This window comes from Mustela nivalis (assembly GCF_964662115.1).
Source record: "Mustela nivalis genome assembly, chromosome: 5".
In the NCBI taxonomy this organism is placed as follows: domain Eukaryota; kingdom Metazoa; phylum Chordata; class Mammalia; order Carnivora; family Mustelidae; genus Mustela; species Mustela nivalis.
Window position 1 is genome coordinate 129,436,433 of NC_139024.1, and position 24,455 is coordinate 129,460,887.

At 45.2% G+C, this 24,455-nt stretch overlaps 1 protein-coding gene across 1 annotated transcript in view; it reads left to right on the forward strand.

The window, feature by feature from the left end:
* Positions 1 to 11,855: 11,855 nt before the first annotated feature.
* The window catches only part of LOC309865617 (conserved oligomeric Golgi complex subunit 2-like), a 31,431-nt gene continuing 18,831 nt past the window's right edge, over positions 11,856 to 24,455 (forward strand). Inside the window, exon 1 of the mRNA XM_082732144.1 lies at positions 11,856 to 11,999. The gene's annotated coding sequence lies outside the window, so the exon portion shown is untranslated. The remainder of the gene's footprint in view (positions 12,000 to 24,455) is intronic.

Below are 24,455 nucleotides of genomic sequence, written 5' to 3' on the forward strand. Positions count from 1 at the left end.
TGATCAAGGTAATGGTTAGGGTCAGTGTTAGGTCAGCATCAGGGTTAGGATTAGGGTCAGGGTCAGGTCAATGTTAGGTATGAGTCATGTTTACGGTAATGTCAGAGTTAGGTTTAGGTTCAAGGTCCACATCAGGGTCAGTTTCAGGCTTAGATTTAGGTTTAGGGTTCAGGTCAGGATAAAAGTCAAGGTCAGGGTCAGGGTCATGTTCATGACTTGGTTTAGGGTTTAGGGCAGTTTCACAGTCAATGTCAGGGTCACGGTTAGTGGTTACTGTTAGGGTTAGCCCTGCTCCTTGGTCATGGACCCATTCCTTCAGGGTCTCAGGATAAACCCTGTGCAGAAGGGTGTAGACCCTACACCCGATCCCTCTTAACCAGACTAAACTGGGGTGTGAACATGACTTGCCCACCAGACACCTAAACCCTCATCAGCCTGATCCTTCTTGGGGCATCTCCACTCATGATGGCATGGTCGGGTCCTCTTTTACACACAAACACACACAGACACCCAGAGGCACACACGCACACACACACACACACACACATACACACACAGACGGGGAGGAGACCTAGGGCTACACCCGTGTTGATCAGAAGGTGTGGGACTCTATGACTCTGAACCCCCTGGTGTCACCTTTTGAGTTTATTAGCCAAAGGGCCTGAGGCGTTGGGGAAACCTGATATGACCTGCCAGGGAGGGGACTTGTCAGGCAGCGAGCTCTCTTCTCCCTGCATCCTCTCGGCTTCAGTACAGCAGAAGAACATGTCGCTTCCTTTAGGATGTTCCTAGAAATGAGCTGGGCAGGAGTGTTTTCTCTGTAAAAAGTTGCCTGGATACGTGGGTTCCAATTCCGTTGGGCTCTGTCATCAGGGAATTGAGGTCTCCACTGCCTGGGGGCCTCTTACGAACTTCCTGCTGCACCAGAGCTCCCTGAGCTGCCGATCCCCAAGCTGCTCAAGACTCACACTCCACTCAATGCAGTGCCCATCTAGTGACCCCTATACAGCCTCCCCCAAGCCCTGGGAGGCCTGGCTGCAGCTGTTGTCCCAGCTGGAGGGAACAGAGCTGGGTTTAGACTAGGTTAGTGTTAGGGTTAGGGTTAAGAAAGACTTAGGGTAAGGGTTAGGGTTAGACGTCATTGGGGCCAGGGTTGGTGTAAGGCTTAGGGAATGTTTCAGGGTTAGGTTTAGGTTCATGGTTAGGTTTAGGGTCAGGCTCACAGTAGGGTCAGGGTTAGCGTTATGGTCTGAGTCAGGGTCAGGGTCAGTGTTAGGGTGACGTTAAGGTTTAGGGTCAGGTTCAGGGTCATGGTCAGATTTAGATTCAGGTTCGAGTTTAGGTTTGGGGGCAAGGTTCATGTCAGGGTCAGGGTTAGGTTTGGGACAGGTTTAGTGTCAGGGTTAGGGTCCGGGTCTGGGTTAGGTTCATGGTTATGGCAAGGTCAGCTTTATGTTTAGGTTCTGTTTTATGCGTAGGTTTAGGATCAGGGTTAGCTTTTGGTTTACGATTCTGTTCAGGATCATGGATTGGGTCAGAGTTAGGTTTACAGTCAGGGTTAGGGTCAGTTTTAAGGTCAAGGCCAGGGTCAGGTTTAAGGTTAAGGTCTGACATAGGCAAAGTTCAGAGTTAGGGTTTGATCAGGGTCAGGGAGAGGGTCAGGATTATTGTTAACGTGGGGTTAGGTTTAGGGTTAGAGGTAGGTGTATGGTTAGTGTTAGACCGGGTTAGGATCAGTGTCAGGGATAATGTTATGGGTTAGTTTTAGGGTTAGGTTCAGCGTTAGGTTTCCGGTCAGGGCCCGTGTTAGTGCCAGGGTCAGGGTTATGTTTAGGGTTAGAGTTAGGGTCAGGCTTATATTCAGTGTCAGGGTTAGTGTTAGGGTCAGGGTTAGGTTTCTGGTCTTGCCTGGGTCAGGGTCAGGGTGAAGATTAGGGCCAGTGTCAGGTTTATTGTCAGGATCAGGTATTGGTCTAAAGTCCACATTCGGTTCAGCGACAGGGTTATGTAGTGGTCATTGTTAGGGTCATGGTTAGGTTTAGGGTCTGGGCCAGGGTCAGGTTTAGGGTCAGGGTCTTGTATCGGAAAAGTTCAGGGTTAGGGTTATGAGCATAATCAGCTATAGGTTCAGGGTTATTGTTAAAATTTAGGGTTAGTGTTAGGGTTAGAGTTAGGTTGAGGATTAGGGTTAGACCTGGTTAGGGTCAGGGTCCGTGGTAGGTTTAGTGTATAGTATTAGGGTTAGGTTCAGCGATAGGATTTGGCGGAGGGCCCGTGTTTTTGTCAGGGTCAGGGTTACATTTAGGGGTAGAGTTAGGGTCAGGCTCACATTCTGTATCAGGGTTAGTGTTAGGTTCTGGGTCAGGGTCACTGTTAGGGTCAAGGTTAGGTTTATGGTCATGGTTGGGTCAGGGTCAGGGTGAAGATTAGGGCCAGTGTCAGGTTTATTGTCAGGATCAGGTATTGGTCTAAAGTCCACATTCGGGTCAGGGACATGGTTATGTAGTGGTCAGTGTTAGGGTCATGGTAAGGTTTAGGGTCAGAGCCAGTGTCCGGTTTAGGGTCAGGTTCAGGTATTGGTTTAAAGTCCACATTCGAGTCTGGGACAGGATTATGTAGTGGTCAGTATAGTGTCATGGTTAGGATTAGGGCAGGGTCAGGGTCAGGTGAAGGTCATGGACAGGGTCAGGTTCAGCGTCAGGCTTTGGTTTAGGGTCAATGTTCTGTTCAGTGTCACAGTTAGGTTTTGGTGGTAGGGTTGGTATTTGGGTTAGGGTTAGAGTTAGAAGTAGGGTTATTTTTAGGGTTAGGGTTAGACAGCCTAAGGTTAGGGTTAGGGTTTGGTTTATGGTAGGGGTTAGTGTTAGGGTCAGGGTCAGCATTAGGTTTATGTTCAGGGTTCGTATTAGGGTCATGGTTAGAGTTACCTTTAGGTTTAGGGTTAGGGTTAGGCTCACAGTTACGGTCAGGGTTAGGGTTAGGTCAGTGTTAGGTGAGCGTCAGGTTTAGGATTAGGGTCAGGGTCAGGGTCATGGGTAGATATGAGTCATTGTTACAGTAATGTCAGAGTTAGGTTTAGGTTCAGGGTCCACATCAGGGTCAGTGTCAGGCTTAGGTTTAGGTTTAGGTTTCAGGTCAGGATCACAGTCAGGGTCAGGGTCGGGTCAGAGCTTGGGTTAGCTTTTGGGGCAGGCTCACAGTCAGTGTCAGGGTCAGGGTTAGTTCTTACTGTTATTGTTAGCCCCACTCTGGTTATGTACCCATCCGTTTTGGGTCTCAGGATAAACCCTGGGCAGAAGGGTGTAGACCCTCCACCCGATCCCACTTAACCAGCCTTAAACTGGGTTGTGAACATGACTTGCCCACCAGACATCTAACCCCCATCAGCCTGATTCTGCTTGTGGCATCTCCACCCACGATGGCATGGCCAGGTCCTCTTTACACAGAGAAACACAGACACACAGAGGTGCACACACACACACACACACACACACACAGGAATACTATGCAGCCATCAAAAATGAAATCTTGCCTTTTGCAATGACTTGGATTTAACTAGAGGGTATTATGCTAAGTAAAGTAAGTCAATCAGAGAAAGGCAATTATCATATGATCTGTCTGATATGAGGAATTTGAAAGGTGGGGTAGGGGGTCATGGTAGGTAGGGAGGGAAAAAATGAAACAAGATGGGATTGGGAGAGAGACAAACCATAACAGATTTAATCTCACAAAACAAACTGAGGTTTGCGGGGATGGAGGGGGTATGGAGAGTGTGGCTGGGTTATGAACATTGGGGAGGTTATGTGATACGGTGAGTTCTGTGAAATGTGTAACACAGATGAATCACAGACCTGCACCCTTGGGGCAAATAATACATTATATGTTAATTTAAGAAAATTTACCTGTGCTTTATGCTGTCTGGAGGAGGATGGGCACACATATAAACCCATATAGTGACTAGTCCACCTGACACCAATAGGACCAATCAGAGTCTCCCTGGGATTGATATGTAAATGACAGGAAGACGAGGTTCTCTCTTTAGGCGAGTGACTGGCCTTGCTGGATGGGATTCAGGAGCTGGCCATGGCTATCTTCCTGGACACTTGAAGAGTCTGACCAGAGAAGAAAGCAGCCATATGGAGACGAGTAAACATGAGACATGGAGAAATAGAAAACTGTTTTGCTGGTTTCCAGTCCCTGTTCTTGATTATGAAATTTTTGTTCTGCAGCTCTTCTTTTGATTTTTTAAAAAGATTTTTTTTTATTTATCTGACAGAGATCACAAGTAGGCAGAGAGGCAAGCAGAGAGAGAGGAGGAAGCAGGCTCCCTGCAGAGCAGAGAGCCCGATGTGGGGCTCGATCCCAGGACCCTGGGATCATGACCTGAGCCAAAGGCAGAGGCTTAACCCACTGAGCCACCCAGGTGCCCCATCTTCTTTTGGATTTTTATGAACTTCTGTGGTATCCATCCCTACAGGAACCTGGACATTCCTTTGTTTTCTGTTTGTTTGCTTGCTTTTCCCTTTTGGTTCCTCCAGTTTTCTTTGGATTGCTGCCACTTGCAAGCAAAGGGTCTTGTAAAAATACCACACCAAGGAAATTCACACGTCCTTAGGAGCTATTGAGTAAGTTCCTGTAGGGGAAGGACACAGTGAGATGCACATTTTAGAGTGATCATCTTAGAATAAGTTTAGAGGATGAATTGGTGTGAGGAGGGGAGGGAAAGGGGCATATTCCTGAAGATGAGATGACAGGTTGGAAGGCCGTTATGGTCATTCTGGCAAAGTATGGTGAGTGCCTGAAACAGAAGAGAAAAGGGGGCCTAGGAAAGATTAAACTTACACAAGGTGAGAAGACTAATGAGACTTTATGAAATCTGAGTTTGTGAAATCGGATATTGTTAGGCTTTTAGCACACTAACTTTGGGATCTAATCTTCAAAAATATTTAAATATCTCTGGTGGTGACAACACCATCGTCTTTCCAGTGATTAAGAACTCTGAAATCTTAATCTGTCCTGGGCTGTAGAATGTCAGCTGTGGCTTGAGCACAACAAAAAGCCGTTGAAGGATTTTACACTGGTGGGTGGAGGGTGGTCATGGGATTCCTTTTGCATTTTTAAAATGTCATTTTTGGCTGCTGTGTAAAGAATGGATAGAGAAAAGGCAAAAATAGTAACAAATCATTCTCCAATATTTACGGAACATCTACTATGTGTCAGGTACTGTTCTAAACCCTAAAGACAGAATAGTTAACAAGAGACAAAATAAATTTGATGTCCTCTTGGAGTTTTCATTTTAGTTGTTGAGTGAGAAATGAAGCAAATAAATATACATACATATCAGGGGTTGATGTGGGGTAGGAAGGAAACTAAGCTGAGTGAGTGGACATGGCGTGTGGGGTTTAGGGGAGCAGGTTGGTATTTTCTATGGGACTGTGTCAGGGAAGTCTCCCTCATTTGAGGAAAGACTTGGAGGAAATTAAGGAACAAGCAGTTGTGCTGTTTGGAGAAGAGCATCCCATACAAAGCAAACAGTAAGCCCAAGGTGGGAGCACATCTGGTGTGTTTAAAGAATGACACGGCGACCAATAATGCTGGGCAAAAAATGAGCAAGACGGCAAGTGGTAGTGAAAGACCCTGGAGCCGCACCCAAGAATCAAACAGCACGCCTCCACTGGATGCAAATTGCAAGAGGTTTATTGGTTACACAGGCGCCTGCGGATGCATCAGCCTTTGTGGGCTGAGCGTGCCGGGCTAAGTTGGGGAGCAGATTATATAGGGCAGGGTTGGGGTGGCGGGAAGCAAGCTTACAGAAGCAGATGCATGGTTACAGGGATCTGATTGGTTAATTAGTCAGGCGTTGGGTTTAAGGCAAGGACACAGCTGTTTGTTCTGGCGGGCCTTGCCTCAGCACTCTGGAAAGTCCCAGGTACACTCTATTCCTCATTTGTCTTTTCTTTTGACAGACCGGGTGATCACAGACAATAGACATCCTGGTATGTGTTGCCATCCGGCTATGGGGACAATCAAGCCTTCAGCAAGGGGAGAGGGGGTGCTGTGGGGACATCAGGTTACTTAAACAAGCCTTTAGCAAGGGGAGAGGGGCCTTTCAGTAGGAGGTAGGTAAGGAAGGTAGTGGGGTCAGATCACATAAAGTATTCAAGGCCATTGTAAAGATTTGCCTTTAACTTTGTGCCAGATGAGAAGAGCTTGGATGGTTTTGAAGAGGCTTGACTTGATTTAGATTAGAAAAGGATTGGGGCGCCTGGGTGGCTCAGTGGGTTAAGCCTCTGCCTTCAGCTCAGGTCATGGTCTCGGGGTCCTGGCATCGAGCCCCGCATTGGGCTCTTTGCTCATCAGGGAGCCTTATTCTCCCTTTCCCACTGCCTGCCTCTCTGCCTACATGGATCTCTCACTCTGTCAAATCAATAAATAAAATCTTAAAGAGAAAAGAAAAGAATCACTCAGGCTGCTGTGTGCAGAACGGACTTGTGGGGTTGTGGGGTGGGGATGCTACTTGCATTAATGTAGACTGAGATTTCTATACTGCTGACATTTGGGGCCACATTAAGTTTTGTTATGGGGAGCTGTCCTGTGCACTGACCACTAGATCGCAGGAGCGCCCTTTCCCACTCTCAAGTTGTGACAACGAAAAGTGTGTCCAGACCCTGTCAAAATCCCCTGGGGGGGAGCAGGTACACAAAACTCTCCTGGTTGAGGACCACTGATTTGGGTGAGAAGGGGTATTGGCCCAGACCAGAGCAGTAGATGCAGGGGTGGGGAGAAGGGGGGAGATTCTGGGTGTATATTGAAGACAAAACATGCAGGATTTGTAAACATATTAAGTGTGGAGTGTGTGGAAAAGACAAGAGTTGGGATGATTTTACAATTTTGGGGGCCCGAGGCCCTGGAACAGTGACGTTACCACTTGCTAAGATGGGAAAGACGACGGGAGAAGCAAGTTTGATGGGCAACAGGTGTTTGTTTCTGGAGATGGTGGCTGAATCCACATGGGGATGCCCAACCAGCAGCTGAACACACGAGTCTGGCATTCATGGGTGAGGTCCAGGCTGGAGGCACAAATATGAGCACCGTTAGGACATAGGGTTCAAGCTCTGAGAAGAAGTGGGCTTACCTACGCAGTGAGTATGGACAGAGGTGTGTTTGGCAACATGATAAGGCAGCTTCATGATATCTGTCCCCTGTTATTTGTCCTGTGAGTATGGATGGGAGTGTGTATGGGACTTAGGACTTGCTTTTAACCAGTAGAATTTGGCAAGGTAAGAAGATGTCACTATTACGATCTCATTATATTAAATCAGACTGTTTTACGGATTGGAGTGAGAGGCTGTCCTGGACTTGAAGAAGCAAAGAGCCAAGTTCAGAATCACCTGTGGAGAGAGTTATATGGCAGGAAACCGCAAGCAGACTCTGGGGGCTGAGGATGGTTTCCAGTTAACAGCCTGGAGAATCTCCCTGGCCCGCCCCAGCATGGGCTGCCCCCCAAATCACACAGCTACAAGGAAATGAGTTCTTCCAACAACCCGAGTGAGTTTGGAAGCAGAGCCTTCCCTAGTGGAACCTGCAAGTGAGAACACAGCTTGGTGGGCGCCTTCTCTCCTCCTTTGAGTGAGACCCAGAGCCGAGGACCCTGGTTAAGCTGTGTCTGGCCTCCTGACAGCTAGAGATGGTAGGATAGTAAACTGAGCTGTTTAAAGTTACTAAACTTGTTATTATTTGTTATGAAGTAACTATTAAAAACAAAACAAGAAGCCCAAAATTGAGTTGCTTATGCTAAGCCCCATGTCCCCGAAACCAGACTTAATTATGATTTCAGCTGTCCCAGAAATTGAATCTGAGCACAGGCAAGCAGACACCACCTGATCCCCACTCCCTCGGACCCCTGCCATCCCCTAAGCCAAGTCATTTGGCCATAACCAACCTGCCTTGTTTGCCTGATGTGACTTCCTTGCTCCTCCTCTCTTCTGCCTATAAAAGTCTTTCATTTTGTACTGCTCCTCTGAGCTCCTTTCAGTCTGCAAGCAGGATGCTGCCCATTTCGTGAATCATTGAATAAAGCCAATAGGTTCTTTAAAATGTACTCAGCTGAATTTTTTTTTTTTAACACAACAGAAAACTCAAGCAGAAGGTCCGAGTCCCAGAGCACAGGACTGATGTCTAAAGGTCAGGAAGCTCAACAAAACCCAGCCAGGAAAGGAGCCATCATCACTGACCAGTGTGGAAGAGAAAGGGAGAGCCAACATCATGATGAAAAAGATAGAATATTTCCAGAGAAGTGGAGGGAGTTCTATGTCTATAGGACTGACAGGTTGAGTCATTTGGATCTGAAAGTTAATCATTGGATTTGGCAACTTGGCGGTGATTAGCGATCTTGTAAAATATCTGTGTAGGTGTAGTCGTGGCTGTTAACAGTGTCTGAAGTGCAAAAAAAATTCAGGGTTTGGATTCAAATGGGAGCAGTGGATATAAAGAGCAGTGAGCAAGTCTGACTTCTGTTTTGGAGGTCAAATCAGTTGGTTTTGCTGATGGATTAGATACGAGAAAAGGGAAAGGGGGAATTTATCCCAGGGGCTGAGGCTTTAGCCAGTAGGAGGTGGGGATGCTGTTTACTAAGATGGGGAGACTGGGACAGGAGCAGGTTGAGGAGGGAGCAGGATAGAAATCATGGTGAAAATAAGACTCCTGTTACATATTCATGGAGAAATATGCTGCATGTGAATCTCAGCTCCAAGGGCAGGTTAGGATTAAAGACGTTAACTTCAGAGCCTTCAGCTTCTACAAAGAACTTAAATCAATGACGCTGAATGGAATCGGCCAAAGCAGTGGTTTTAAAACTGGGGCTGGGAGGCAAGGAGTTTTTCTCCCAGGGCCGATTGAACAATATCTGGCGACATTTTTGATGCTCACCACTTGGGGGGGGGGTGCTGCTGGCATCTAGTGGCTAGAGACCAGAGATGCTACTAACTGTCCTGCATGGCACAGGACAGCCCCACAGCAGAGAATCACCCACCAGGTATCAATAGTGCTAGGTTGTGAAAGCCTGATGGAGGGAGAGAGAGAGAGAGAGAGAGAGAGAGAGCAAACGCATAGCTACAGAAGACCCAGAATCAAGCTCTTCAAAGGGGCAGAGATGAAATAGAGAAGCAAATTGACAATACAGGTCCAGGATGGTAGGAAGAGAACTAACCAACCAAAAGCTGGCCCGGGGACCCCTGCAGAGTCAAGTGTTACACGCCCAGTGCCTGGATCACGAGGCCATGGTAGGGATCTTGGGAAGGGTTTAGGGTAGGGAGACACACAGCAGGTTCTGGCCAGAGGCTAGTCACCAAACTTTGTGTGGCTGAAGGGGTGTGTACCAGCTGAATGGCAGCTCCCAGACGAAACTGAGGGAAATGTACTTTGGGAAGGTTTCCGCTGACTCTCTGCCTTTCCTTCATCCTCCCCAGGGTGTTCCATTAGCATTTGGGGTCTGGGGTCTTGCCTGTTGCTCCTGGCTTTGGTGGGCCACGCCACTGCCACAGCCAGGGCTCCAAGTGGCAGTGCACTGTATGGGCTCTTGACTGTTCCCTCCTTACTCTCGGAAGGAGAACAGGCAGCAGGGATTTTCATTCTTTGTTGGCACCTACTCTCTTCAGCAACACCAAGATCAGTACCCCAGGCTGCACAAGCTCAGGTTCATGTCTTTACCAAAGGCCGGCAATAATTTCAGAAAGGAATGACAATGAAGGTAAAAAACAGTTCAACTACTCGCTCATCTGGACTTCTAGGGCAGGTGGGGTTCCCAGACAACTTTATTCCATCGGTCTGGCACCCTTGCCCCCCTTCTCGGTGCCTTGGTGATGAGTGTGGGCCTTGCTGTTTGCGCTGCCTGAATTTGCCCTTGTCACTTATTAGTACTGTGGCCCTGGGCTAAAAGTCATGCCTCTCAGAGCCAATCGGAATAGCTTATTACACCTATTGATTCTGGCATAGTGGGCCTGTGCGGAAATCTCTCTTCTTCATCCCTCCTCCTTCTCAGTCTTCCCCTCCTCCACCTCTTCCTCCTCCTTCTTTGATGTGTAAACCAAGGTATTTGGGGAGCAGGGAATGATGTGATGTTTGGGATTTACTTTAAAATATATTCCAGACCTCCCCCCTCCCCAAAAGCAAAAATACAGGCACTTCGGGGGCAGTAGAAGGAGGGCCTATGAAACAGTTTGGGAAGCAGAGTGATAAGTACTCGGAAGGGGCGGGATCCTTCTGCTCTACACATTTTGGTGTATGCTTGAGAATGCTCATAATAAGAGTAAACAAACAAAGACCAAATAATGAGGCTTTCATTCCCTATATCCAAATGACCACAACAGGGCATAGAATGCAATTTCATAGTTGTTCCCCTGGCAATTTATTCTGATTCTCCAAATAAGATTCCAGCTCTCATCCTACCTGTCATAGTCTCTGGATATTGACTGGGAACGTTTTCCTCAACAAGGCCTTGCCAGGCCCACTGCTAGGGAATGTATTGTTTCAGATTCTGTACTCAGGTTTTAAAGATTTTTTTTTATTTATTTATCAGAGGAGGGGGAGAGCGAGCACAGGCAGATAGAATGGCAGGCAGAGGCAGAGGGAGAAGCAGGCTCCCTGCCAAGCAAGGAGCCCTTGTGGGACTCCATCCGAGGACGCTGGGATCATGACCTGAGCCGAAGGCAGCTGCTTAACCAACTGAGCCACCCAGGCATCCCTGTACTCACGTTTTAAAAAAAGTGACCAGTTTCCCGTTTGGAGTGACTCGAATGCAAGACTCACTGTAAGCCGTTGTCTTGCTGTGTCCCATCCCTTTCTAAGGACTGCTTGTGCTATCTCTGGGAGATCACAGCATTGGGAGGGGCAGCCCAGGCCTGGGCTATTACAGCAAAGCTGCAGCCTGAAGGGCACGCGTGAGATCTGTGGTTTGAGCTGTCAGAGTCTCACGGAGAAAAAAAAGAGAAATGAATCATCATTTGACCATGACATTCCCACTAACGGGGAGGACAGTGGGAGAAAGAGCAAGGGAAGAGGAAAGAAAAATCTCAAAATAAATGTGGGGTGGACGGCAGGAGGAGGGGGGGCAGGTGTGGCGATTGAACCAATGCTAGCCAAACACACGATTCCGCCCATTCTAGAGCGGACTGGACATAAACATGCTCCCACATATACTTCTCGGCTGCGTTTTGTCGGCCAGTAGCGAGGTGATTCTTTAAGAGCTCTGAGAACCCAAACTTGTGGCCTCCCAGCAGCTGAGCCGAAGTGGAGGTGGGAGCTGCCCAGAGGACCCGAGGCTGCCAGCTGACCACCTTCCTCCCTACTGATCGCTGGAGCCAAGCTCGGCAGGGGAGAAGCCACGCTCGCGGGTGGGTGCGGGGCTAAGGGCGGAAGCCGGGTTCCCACAGAGGACTCCGCGCCCAGGCGGCTGCAGCGGCGGCGCAAGAGGACCGGAGGCCTGACACCGGGACGCGCCCCCCACTCTGGACAACCGGCCGCAGAAGTAAAGGGCCAGCATCCCGCCACAGCTATGCTTCCCGCGGGACAATCTCGGGAGAAGGTCCTGGAAGAGGCTCGCAGGCCGATTTTCTGAGGGAAACGGCGAGGTGCGGAGGGAGCGCCCCTGACCCTACCCGCCCTCCCCTCTCCCGCTCACCCCGCATCACCAGCGGCGGGGCTGCTCCGCAGAAACTTACTCGAGGTTGTAGTGTCGCCCGCCACCGCATGGGGGCCGCATCACCTGCTGGCTCGGCGTTAGCGGTCCGCACCCCACTCTTGGCGGAGGCAGGCGGAGGCGGGCCTGCGGAGTCCTCTTTCATTGGCCGGGGCGCAGACGCTGCCATGTTGGAGGAAGCAGTGCCTTCTGTTCGGTGGAAACGCCGTGGCTTCACCGGTAGTGTCGGGGAGTGCAGCCTCCTACCTTTCCTCCTCGCTCGAGTGTCGGTGCTGAGAGGCGGCGGCCGGCGGGATGGAGAGAAGTAGGATGAACCTGCCCAAGGGGCCGGACAGGCTCTGCTTCGACAAGGACGTGTTCATGAAGGTGCGCGCCTGGGCTCTGCTCCCCGGAGCTGGGACGTGGGTGGCCTGCCCTCCTTGGCCCTCCGGGGCCTCTCCTCGGGCTTCTCCTGCGGGCTTCCTGGGCCGTCCCCGCCCCGGACGGGTCCTCGGCAGGGACCTCACTGCACTTCGCAGTGAGTCTCTTGGCCTCGGGTGGGCTAGGTGCAACCTGGAGAAAGCACTCCTGTGAAATCGTGCACATTGAAGGAAAAGGCCTGAAAGTTCAGGGCAAGTGGTTTTGAGCTAAACATAAAAGCCCCGGACCCGTAGGACCCGCCTCTGGTACCATGCGGCACAGTCAGACCGCCGCTCCCCCAGCCTGACAGAAGCCTCCCAGTGCCTTGTGCCTAGAAGCTCAGCGACTGTGCGTTGAACACATCTCTGAACACACGTACTTACCAGGAATCGGGTCAAAAAGGCACTTAAGCTAACGTTTATGCGTGACTTTCGTCTTAAGCTCAGAATGAGAAATCTGAAAGACTGTACTGTCCTTACTGGTTCTGGTCCGGTACTACAAAGCATACCAAGCTCCTTTTCTAATGTTTCCCTACTTCTCTTGGTGAAGTCAGCCTGAAGCTGGCAGCAGATAACTGTAGGACATAAACTTACAGAATAGAAATTTAAACTGAAAAGACTTTACTGACAGGAAAGGTTCATCAGACATAGCCTTGAAAATGTCCCAAGGTTTGAATCAGAGCCAGGAGGAGCTTTATCTGTTTTCTGTATCCCTCTGGGTCTGTACTTAAACTATCAAAACGTATATGTTTAATTTCTAAGGATTGGGATTTAGTAGCTGGTTTCAGTGTTAAAAAGTTTTGGCTCTGTAGGTACCTAAAATTCTGAAGAGTTTGAATTTCTTACTTTTTTATGGCTTCAAGTCATAATATGTTTTTTTCTTTTTTGGGTTAACCAGCTAGTTCCTTTTTGATACTTGCATTCAGATCACATCTCCCAAACTCTGGCTTTAAAAGTCCTTATGTCTGGATCCTCTGCGGTGTGGCCATATCATTTTTAATATGTAGGGATGTCTAGACGAAGGTATATTGTACTCTTGTTCTTGTATGGTGATGTTAAGCCACTGTAATAAAAGGTGTAAAGTGAATGGAGTGTCTGAAGGAGAGCACAGAGTGAATTCTCTGATCCAGAAACCTTTTGTTAATGAAGGACACGTGATGAGGAGAGAGGTCATTGGAAGAAGAAAAGGCACACACATAGACTTAAAGAATCTCAAAGCACGGAAGTCTCTTTAGCTTGTCTGTCTTTGGACTTCGTCGGGCTTTCTTTGGGCCTAACACTAGCATTTTCTAACACTTCCTAGCCCTGCCATCTTTCTCACTCTGAGCGGACAGAATGCCTTTGGTCAAAGCAGCTTCGGAAAATAGAAATCTCAAAATAGCAGTTCTAAAGTAGGACTTAGAGGTAGGAAGAGAGCAAACTGGGAAAGTGGCTAGAATGCCAGCAATTCCATATTCTTTCAAAGCTCTGAAATTTCTGAATATAATGTACAATTTGTAGTGTTAATGAACATGACCCCTTCATACATAGAAGGAAAATACATGGAACAGCTGTTCTGTGTAAAGTGGTATTGATCTTCTATGTGGGAGCTGGAGATAAAGGTTATTTGAAATTTCTGTTTCCATCAGAGAGATGTTTTGTTAAGTTACAGTTCCGAGGCAGAAATGAGCGGAGAGCTTGCTGTCGGGGTTGTATTTCTACATAGGTGTCTTGTTTGGCACATTTTGGAATGAGACTGGGATGGTAGAAAAGGAGATGGGGTGGGGCTGCGGGTTGCACTTTGGACACTGCATACATTGAGGGGTCCACGTTGATGCAGTCTTCATGGTAGAGCTGCAGTCAGGTTTACAGCAGGAAGTTGCATGGTCATATCTGTTGAGTTCGAGCTGACTGGTGGCAGGAGACTACTTAAAAAGTCATGTTTATGAGATCTAATAAGAAATAGAAGGGGAAAGGTATGCAAAAGAGGTAGGTGATCAAAGTGCAGGAATGGCAGATGGGGAAGGGTCACCTGGGGCAGAGGCACTGGCAACATCATACTTTGTCGGCTTAGAAATCCGAAAATCCTTTGGGTTGACAGCCAACTAATAGATGAGCAGGACATAAGGTATTGGTAGTAGGGGGAGAAAGTGGCATAACAGATAAATTAGACCATTTACATGGGTGTGCTATTGACATCACAAGTAGCCTTCCTCTTTCATCTCCAGTCGTACAGAAAAATTAGCAGCCATCCCACGGGACCTCTTCCATCCTGCTGACCATGATCCCATTCTTGTATTTGTCCCCTTCTCCTCCTCGCCTGGTACGGGGAGGGGCTCTCCTTCCTCCTCGGGTTCAGTCTCCACTCCGGCTCGGATTCCATGCCCTCCCGCCCTTCCAGGAGCCTGCAAGGATCCTCTCCCCTGCACTCCTTCCCATCACGCGCTCCTGTTTGATCCTCTCCCACTTGACTGCCCCACCTCTAGGTATTGGCCTGTCACTGTCGCGCATCACAGCCAGTGCTCAGGGGTTGACTTGACTTTCCCACCTTCCACCCTTCAGGCCCTGTCGTTCCACTAAAGAGTTCTTACCAAAACTGTTTCTAAGTCAGCACACCTGACCTTTCTCTGTCTCCTTACTCGACATCGCAGTAGACCAAATGCTCTGCATTGCTTCCTGTCTTTCTTCTACCTCTCTGATGTGTCTCCTGTGCAAAGTCATGCTCCTGGTAGCCACTGAATGCTGATTATTTGCTCAGCCCCGTGTTCCTTTCTTTCCCTAGATGACCTTTTGTGCAGCTTCATGACCACCTATCAGCAGGTAAGGCAGATTCCTGTCTCTGGTCCACACGCTTCCTGAGCACCAGTTCTGTGTATCGGACTTGCTGATCTTTCTTCTCGGATGTGTCTGTGGCCCCTCAGACTCATCAGGTTCAAGACGGAATTCATAAGCACCTCCTCCACGGAAAACCACCTTTCTTATTCTATTGCCTCTCTCGGTAAACACTTCATCCGTTTAGCCTGGAGTCGGGAAACCAGAAGTCAACTCCTACTCTGTCACCTTTCCAAAATCTAGTCTGTTACACCAAGTCCTGTGGATTTCGCTTACTAAACCTCTTGAGTCCATATACTTCTTTCCATCTCTTCTCGTACCTTTGCAGTGCGCCCTTGCCATCACACCGTAGAAGCTTCTCACCCAGTCTCCATGTGCCTTCCTTGTCTTTCTGGCCCCTGGTCTACACTGCAGGCGAGCCACTCTTGTCAGAATGCGGATGTGATCTTGTATGTACCAGGTGACTGGTCAGTCCACCAGCTCTTGAAAAACCATTTTCCCACGCACTCGAACGTATTTCAAAGAGAATCAGTCCCCCATGGGGTAGTTTTCCTTGGTAGACAGTTTGTTTCTGCAATGAGCCATCTGCCTCCTTTGAACTTCTCTGTGTCAGTTCCTCTCTGGAACCTGTGGCTTCGTTGGCACCCCGGGTAGGCACATGATGACCTTTTCCATGAGAAGTGAAGGCAGGAGCCCTCTGGACGGTGAATGTATGTACCCTCATGTTCCATAGGTAAAAGAACCGTGTGTGGGGGTCCGGGGGTAAGTCCTTGAGGCTCCTCCCTGTTCTAATTGGGTGAACTGGGAATTTTGAGGCAGGAAGCAGGTCCTGTGTGTCCTTGTTTGCAGGGAGCATGCATTCTGATGGACAAAACGGAAAAGGGGAAGAATGAGCAGCTGCTCAGATCTGTTTGTACTGTGCTGGCTGATTAGCTGTGACCTGCAGATGTGGGTCCCATCCTCGGCTCTGCTCTCTGCCTGCTTATGTCTGTCTTGGGGCAAATCACTCGCCTCCGGCCTTCTGTTTGCTTGTTAGTATAATGAGGTGGTGCTTATCTATGTGATCTTTGCCGGCTCCTCTGAAAAGACTCTAGTCCATCCTGGCTTGCAGATAAGGAAACTGAGGCCTGAGGGGTGATGACTTCCTTTAAAGCCACACAGCTAGTTGGGGCCAATCACAGGCCAGATCTCCTGACCCCCACGCATCAGTCCTTGGAAATCCTACTGTAATATGTTCCTTTCCAGAGGCCACAGGTGGGAACTGAGGGAAGTGGGACGATCAGAACATTAAGAATAGCGCAGAAGATGGCACAATGTCCGCATGCCTTGGCACCTGCATTTCACCAATAGGGCCACCTCTTGCCTTAGAAGAAGTTCCCACAGGGCTGGTGATCTGGATGCCTGGCCTGGAGCTTAGCTATGGTAAATGGGACCAGAGGGAAGTGATGGCTGTTTGAGGTGGACTTTGTTGACAGCAGCTGGAGATAGCAGCTGACAGAGGAGGAAGAGGGAAGAGTGACAGACGGCAGATAGCCGCAGGCCCACAGGTCAGCCACTGTTGCCCAGGGTCGCCCATCCCCAGGAGCCGACTTCATATCACAGGATCTGAGTGCTTACCCTGTGGGTTCTTAGTTCGATGTCACGTCTTGATGACAAGATTCCATTCTCTTCCGCATCAGTGTGAGACAGACATCGTAATGAAATTCTAATTAGCCAAATATGGAATGTAAGCCTGGAACTCATTTTATAGAGAAATTTTCTTATGTGAACTACTTTCCCTGATGATAGAGGAGTTGTGACGATGTAACATCAGATAAAGTTTATCTGATTGGCACTTGTAAGAAGGGTTCCCGGCAAAAAAGAACTGTTTTTTTGTTGTTGTTGTCCTCCCTTTTGATCTTTCCTTTCCATTCCTTTTTTTTTTTTTTTTTTTTTGTCTTGTGAGCGGTCATCTGATTTATAAAAAGATGCAACAAAAAGTAAAATGGTACAAGATAATCAGTTTCAAAACATAAAAAAGTGAGTGTCTTTAGCCATAGCTCAGAACAGAGGAACTGGGTAAGGAGAATTGCTTGTATGAACTGGCAACAGGAAAAGTTGGTAAAGGAGAGCTGAGGAACTCTATTAAGACATAGGAGTGAGGGGCTCCATCATCATCTGGCATTTGCTCAGTGTCGTCTATATGGTTAGAGATGTCCATGATGGGAACTCCAGCAATCTTCTGGGTCTGGGTCAGCTGATGCCACAGTGTAACACTCTGAAGTACTTCCATACTGAGCAGTCATCTGCATAGTTTGTCTTGTGTGTACGTGGTAATCATTTGAATCTTGGCTCTTTCGCAATCCTTAGAGCCTCTTGATACTTTCACCCCGGTTTCTCAGTTTCAGCCATTACACAGTCAGTTGTACAACTGGTAAACTTGGCACACAGCCCATCCATCATTGACCGGTCAAGTTTGGCTTAAATAGAAAAGTTGATAAAGTCGGTACCAACCAGGATGTGTTAAGTCGGCCCAGCTGTGTTTATATTGGAAAAAGCAGGAGGGATGTTGGGGGACTTCTCTTTCCTTGAGTGCATGGGATCCTTCTTTTCTTTCTTTTTAGGTTTTAATCTGTCCTTCTCTCAGAGAAGGATCTCAGAGCTAAGCATTCGCTTCCTGGTCACATAGTTTCTTGCTTTCTCTTGCTTCCCCATGTTCACATCATGCCCATTTCTCCTTGCTTTTGATTTTCTAATTCACTCTTTGTAGTACCATAAAACTTATTTAAATAAAATGTTGGCCTACTAAGTTATTGATTATTAGTAAGTTCTTTGTTCAAAATTTGAGAGCAAGAAGTATTATGTAAATATATCTTTTTGTTATTTAACTAGTCTTACAACATTTAGCATCACATTTCTTGAAACATTTAAACAAATTAATCACAAACTGGGGCTTGGGCTCTTTCTTTCTTTTTTTTTTTTTTTTTAAGTAATCTCTATACCCAACATGGGACTTGAACTCACAACCCTGAGATCAAGACCTGCACGCTCCAGTGACTGAACAAGCCAGGTGCCCTTTGGGCTTTTTGTTTTTAAGTTCCTCAGGTGAGGGGGTGCCTTAGTGGCTCAGAGGTTTAAGCTTCTGCCTTCAGCTCAGGTCATGGTCTCAGGGTCCTGGGGTCAAGCCCTGCATGGGACACTCTGCTCAGCATGGAGCATGATTCCCTCCCTCTCTGCCTACTTGTGATCTCTCTCTGTGTGTCAAATAAATAAATAAAATCTTAAAAAAAAAAAAAGTTCCTTAAGTGATTCTAATGTGTGACCAGTGTTGAGAACTCTAGCACTGGATAATTCCTTTAAATAGCTCAAGAAATTAATTTTGAAAAGCGAACTAAAAGCCTACATAGATTATGATTGGTGTTAAATTGAGGGGAAAAAAGAGATAAAGAGAAGAAATCAGCGGGAACAGAGTGTAATTAGGTACTCAAATATTTGTTAGATGGATAAATACATTTACGGAATGTAGGGTTTGTTGTTTTTTTTTTTTTGTCTCTTCATAAATATGTCAAATGGGTATATAAATTCAAGAAAGGAGTTTGATATAAAATTGATTAAAATGTTAGAACAGAAGTTTTTTAGAATTTTAGTGTTACTATTTCATGATGCTTTTAAGATGATCTCTCTGTAGATGGTGGGAAGATCTTGTTAGCATATGTTTTTAATTTTCAAGCTTGAATAATTTAGTCACCAAACAAAGATTTAGAATGAGTTTTGGGAGACACAAGTCCTAGATTATGTCCCCACCTAGCTGGGTCAGAGATTTGAGAGCAGGGGCTGGAGGGAAGAGCTCCAAGGACATTTTTGTATACATGCTGATACCTTGGGCGGGAACACTCTTCCCACACTTCCGGTGGCTAGCTCTTTTGTGTCACTTGGATCTCAACTCATTGTTCTATATTTCCTGGTTCATCCAAGTTAAAATACATCCCATTTGTCACTCAACCTTTACTGTGTCCTGTTTTCTTTTTAGCTGTGATCACTATTCATTAATCACTATTTGATCACTGTTCATTAATATAATGTTTGTCTACATATTTATTTTCTCATTTCTGCATTAGAATATCTGCTCCTTAAAAGCAGAGACCTTGTCTTTTCTTTTCATGACTGTGTCCCCAGGTCTTAGAGCAGAGCTGGAGTTGCATGATAAATATTTGAGGAATATTTATGGGATATACAGGGACATTTATTCATCTCTGTTGTCCATTGTTTTCAAGAATGGTTGGAAACACACACATACGTGAGCTCACACAAACTTTCTATGTCTTTCAACCCCTATGTAGTGTGCAGATTAGTGCTTAACTATTTTGGTTTTTTGTCTCGATGAAATGGGACATGTTTCATAAATTTCATATGCCCTCTTAGTACTTCTCATCATTACAGAGTGATGGTTCTGGGGGATTCTGCTTCTCGTGGAGATAGTATATAGTGATTTTATAAGTCCATGTATCTGGGAAGGAGTGTTTTACTTCTTGGCAGCTTAGAGAACTTCAATCTTTCCAAATTCCATGTAATTTTCATAGCATTAAAGCTACTAATTTCAGATTATTGGTAAGTTTTAAATGATTAATTCCCAGGTTACTTTGAATTAGTCTTTGTTTGCCATCCCTGATTGCAGCTAGTTAGTAAAGTAGCTAAACTTTTAAACTCTACTTGGTTTTAATTTTGAGTGAAGTCACTGCTTCTCTCATGGTTAATGGTTCTTAATTACCTGCAGCTTGTCTGGTTTGCTCATTTATTTTCCTGTGTTCCAACACCTCTTGTGATCTCCCAACTTCTGGCCTTTTGGGGGATTTGTACTTTAACTGGGTTCAGATAGGAAATGCCCCTGAGTACAAAGAGAAGATATTTTTCTTCTAACTTCACTATCTCCTATTATTAATGGATTACATTGTTGTGGTACATGTGTTACAACTGATGAACCAGCATTGATACAGTATTAATTAAAATCCATGGTTTACATTAGGGTTCACTCCTCTTTCTATAGTTCTGTGGGTCTTGACAAATGTATAATGTTATTTACCTACTGTTGGTATCTTACAGCCTAGTTTCATTGCCTTGAAAAACCCTGTACCTCATCTATTTGTTTCTTCTCCTCTCTCTGCACCCTCCTTGCTCACCCCTCAGCCCGGGATCTTTTTACTGTCTAGAGTTTTACCTTTTTAGAGGCACCTGGCTGGCTTAGTTGCTAGGGCATCTGACTCTTGATCTCAGGGTTGTGAGGTCTAGCCACCACATTGGGTATAGAGATGACCTAAACAATAAATAAAAATAAAAATGTTGGTTAATTTTTACCTTTTCCAGAATGCCATAGAGTTGGAATCATATAGTATTTAGCCTTTGAGACTGGTCCTTCACTTAGCAATATGCATTTAAGGTTCTTCGAAGTCTTGTGGCTTAATAATTCATCTTTTAATTGTCGAATAATCCGTCGTGTGGGTGTGGCACAGTGTACCTGTTCACCTACTGAAGGAGATTGGATTGCTTCCAAGTTTTGGCACTTCAGAGAATAAAGCTGCTGTAAATATCCGTGTGCAGGTTTTTGTGTGGACACTAGTTTTAAGCTCTTTTGGGTAAATACAAAGGAGCACAATTACTGATCTTATAGTGAGAATGTGTTTAGTTCTGTGAGAAACTGCCAAGCTGTCTCACACAGTGCCTCCCATTTTGCATTCTGACCAAACAGTGAATGAGAGTTTGGTTGTCCCACATCCTTGCTAGCATTTGGTATTACTAGTGCTTTGGATTTTATTTGCAATTTCTTAATGACATACAAAGTTGAGCATCTTTTCAGATCCTTTTTTTTTTTTCGTTTTTAAAGATTCTATTTATTTATTAACAGCACAAGCATACGGAGAGGTAGCAGCAGGCAGCAGGAGAGGGAAAAAAGCAGGCTCCTCGCTGAGCCGGGGGCCCAGTGTGGATTTCAGTCCCAGGACCTGAGCTAAAGGCAGATGCTTAACTGACTGGGGTTCCCAGCCACCGCTCTTTTCACATTTTTAAATTAGGTTTGATTTCTTGTTGGTACTAAGACATCTTTATATTATATTTCTTATTTTAAGTCCTTTACCATGGCTGTGTTTTGCAGATATTTTCTCTACTCTGTGACTGGTCTTTTCATCTCTCTCTTTTTTTTTTTTTTTAAAGATTTTATTTATTTATTTGTCAGAGAAAGAGCGAGCGAGAGTGAGCACAGGCAGACAGAGTGGAAGGCAGAGTCAGAGGGTGAAGCAGGATCCCTGCGGAGCAAGGATCCCAATGTGGGACTCGATCCCAGGACGCTGGGATCATGACCTGAGCCAAAGGCAGCTGCTTAACCAACTGAGCCACCCAGTTGTCCCGTCTTTTCATTCTCTTAACAGTGTCTTTTACAGAGAAGTTTAATTTTAACAAAGTCCCTCTCATCAATTTTTTTCTTTCGTAGATCATGCTTTTGGTTTTATATCTGAAAAGTCATTGCCAAATCCAAGGATCCCTACATTTTTTCTTATGTCATCTTTAAGAAGTTTTGCATTTTACGTTTAGGTTTTGTGAAAGGTGTGAAAAGTTTGTTTTTATTCTTTTCATTTGTTTGTTTTTTCTTATCAATGTCCCATTGTTCGGTTCCATTTGTTGAAGACTGTCCTTGCCATTGAGTTGCCTTTGCCTGTGTGTGTGGATGTTGTTCTGGGCTCTCCACTCTGTTCCAAGCACCTGTCTCTTTTGCCAGGCACCTTCTGTCTTAATCACTATAGCTTTAATAGTAAGTCTTGAGATTGGGTGGTGGCAATCCTCAATTTCCTTTTTTTCCCCGCTCTTTAATATTTTGTTGACTACTCTGGGACTCTTGGTTTTCCAGTTTTCCATCCAAATTTTAGAGTCAACATGTTGGTATCCACAGAATAACTTCCTGGCATTTTGATTGGGATTGCATTGAGTCTGTCGATCAGTTTGGGAAGAACTGACCTCTTAACAGTATTGAGTGTTCTTACCCAAGATTGTGGACTTTCTTTCCACTTCACATCTTACCTTGCTTGTTATCTTTCATCAGAATTTTATACTTTTTCTCATATAGATCTTGTGCATATTTTGTTAGATTTGCACCTAAGTATTAATTTTTTTGGTATGCTAATGTAAATGGTCTTGTGTTTTTAACTTCAAATTCCACTTGTACATTGCTGGTATATACGAAAGCAATTGACTTTTTAAATTTTTTAATTAAAATTCAATCTCGTTAACATACAGTGTACTTTTAGTTTCATGGTTAGAATTTCGTGATTCATTGGTTGCATACAACACCCAGAGCTCATCCCAACAAGTGCCCTCCTTAATACCCCTCACGCAGTTACCCCAACTTTTCCCTCTCCAGTAACCCTCAGTTTGTTTCCTGTAGTTAAGTCTCTTGTGATTTGCCTCCCTGTCTGTTTCTATTTTTCCTTCCCTTCTCCTATATTCATCTGTTGTTTCTTAAGTTCCACATGTGACTGAAACTATATGGTATTTGTCTTCCTCTAGTTCCATCCATGTCCTTGCAAATGGCAAGATTTTGTTCTTTTTGATGGCTGAGTAATGTGTGTGTGTGTGTGTGTGTGTGTGTGTGTGTGTGTATGTATACCACATCTTCTTTATCCATTCATCTGTTGATGGACATTTGGGCTCTTTCAATAGTTTGACTATAAACATCAGGGTGCTTTTGCCCCTTCAAATCACTTTGTGTACTTTGGATAAACCTCTAATAGGGCAATTGCTAAGTCGTTGGGTTGTTACATTTTTAACTTTTTGATGAGCCTCCATACTGTTTTCCAGAGTTGCATTCCCACCAACAGTGTAGGAGGATTCCCCTTTCTCCACATCTTCGCCAACATCTGTTGTTTCCTGACTTGTTAATTTTAGCCATTTTGACTGATGTAAGGTGGTGTCTCATTGTGGTTTTGATTTGTATTTCCCTGATGCTGAGTGATGTGGAGCCCTTTTTCATGTGTCTGTTGGCCATTTGGATGTCTTCTTTGGTCTGTTCATGTCTTCTGTCCATTTCTTGACTGGATTTTTTAGTTTTTGGATGTTGAGTTTGATAAATTCTTTATAAATTTTGAATACTGGCCCATTGTCTGATACATCATTGGAAAGCAATTGACTTCTGTATTTTAACTGTGTATTGTGCAGACTTGCTATAATCACTTGACTAGTTTCAGGAGGGTGTGGGGTGTGAAGTCTTTGTATTTTCTGTAGACAGTCATGTCATCTGTGAACAAAGTTTTATTCTTTCCCAGGTTGTATACCTTTTGTTTCCTTTTCTTACCTTATTTCATTAGTTTGGCCTTCCAGTATAGTATTGAATAGTAGTAGTAGGAGGGACATCCTTGCCTTGATTCCCTGTCTTCTATTTTCTCAGTATTAATATCATGTTAGCTGTGGATTTTTGGAAACATTCTTTATCAAGTTGAGGAAGTCCTCCTATTCTTAGTTTCCTGAGGGTTAATAATGAAGAGGTGTGGATTTTGTTAAATGTTTTTTTTCCTCCCTTCATTGATATAATCATGTGATTTTCTTTCTGTTGATATGATGGATCACATTGATTTTCTAATGTTGAACATTTTCTAATGTTGCATACCTTGAATAAATCCTACATGACCCTGGTGTATAATTTTTTAATATAGTGTTTGCTTTTATTTGCTAATTTTTGTTGAAGATTTTTGTGTCTGTGTTCATGAGAGATACTAGTTTATAGTTTCTTTTCTTGTAGTATTGGTGTTGGTGTCAAGGTAATAATGATCTCCTAGAATGATTTAGGAAGTACTCCTTCTAGTTTTACTTTCTGGAAGAGATTTTAGAGAATTGTGTAGTATTCCATAAATGTTTGGTTGAATTTACAGTGATTGGGATTGTTAGCAGTAGCCCTCCCTTCTTTCATCTGATATTAGTAATTTATGTCTTCTACCTTTTTTTCTTTGTTTGACTGGCTAAGGGTCTATCTGTTTTATTGATGTTTTCAAAGAAACAGACTTGGGGTTTATTGATTTAAAAAAAAAATTCCTGGTTTTAATTACATTGATTTCTGCTCTAATTTTTATTTTTTTTCTACTTCCTTTAGGGTTTTTTTTAATGATTTTATTCGACACAGAGAGAGTCAGTGAGAGAGGGAATACAGGCAGGAGGAATGGGAGATGGAGAAGCAGCCTCCCTGAGCAGGAAGCTCTGATGCAGGGCTCTGTCCCAGGACCCTAGGACCATGTCCTGAGCCAAAGGCAGATGATTAACCAACTGAACCACCCAGGAGCCCCTCCTTACTTTAGATTTGATTTTGTTGTTGTTGCATAAAATGGAAGCTTAGATTATTGACTTTAATCTTTTTTTTTCTAATATTTGCATTCAGTACTGTATTTTCCCTTTAAGCAGCATTCCACACATTTTGCTACATTGTATTTTGTTGAGACTGGTCTCCTGTCATTTAGAAGTGTGTCATTTAATCTCCATGTATTTTGGACTTCTTCAACTATCTTCTGTTACTGATTTTTAATTCCATTGCGGTCTGAGAA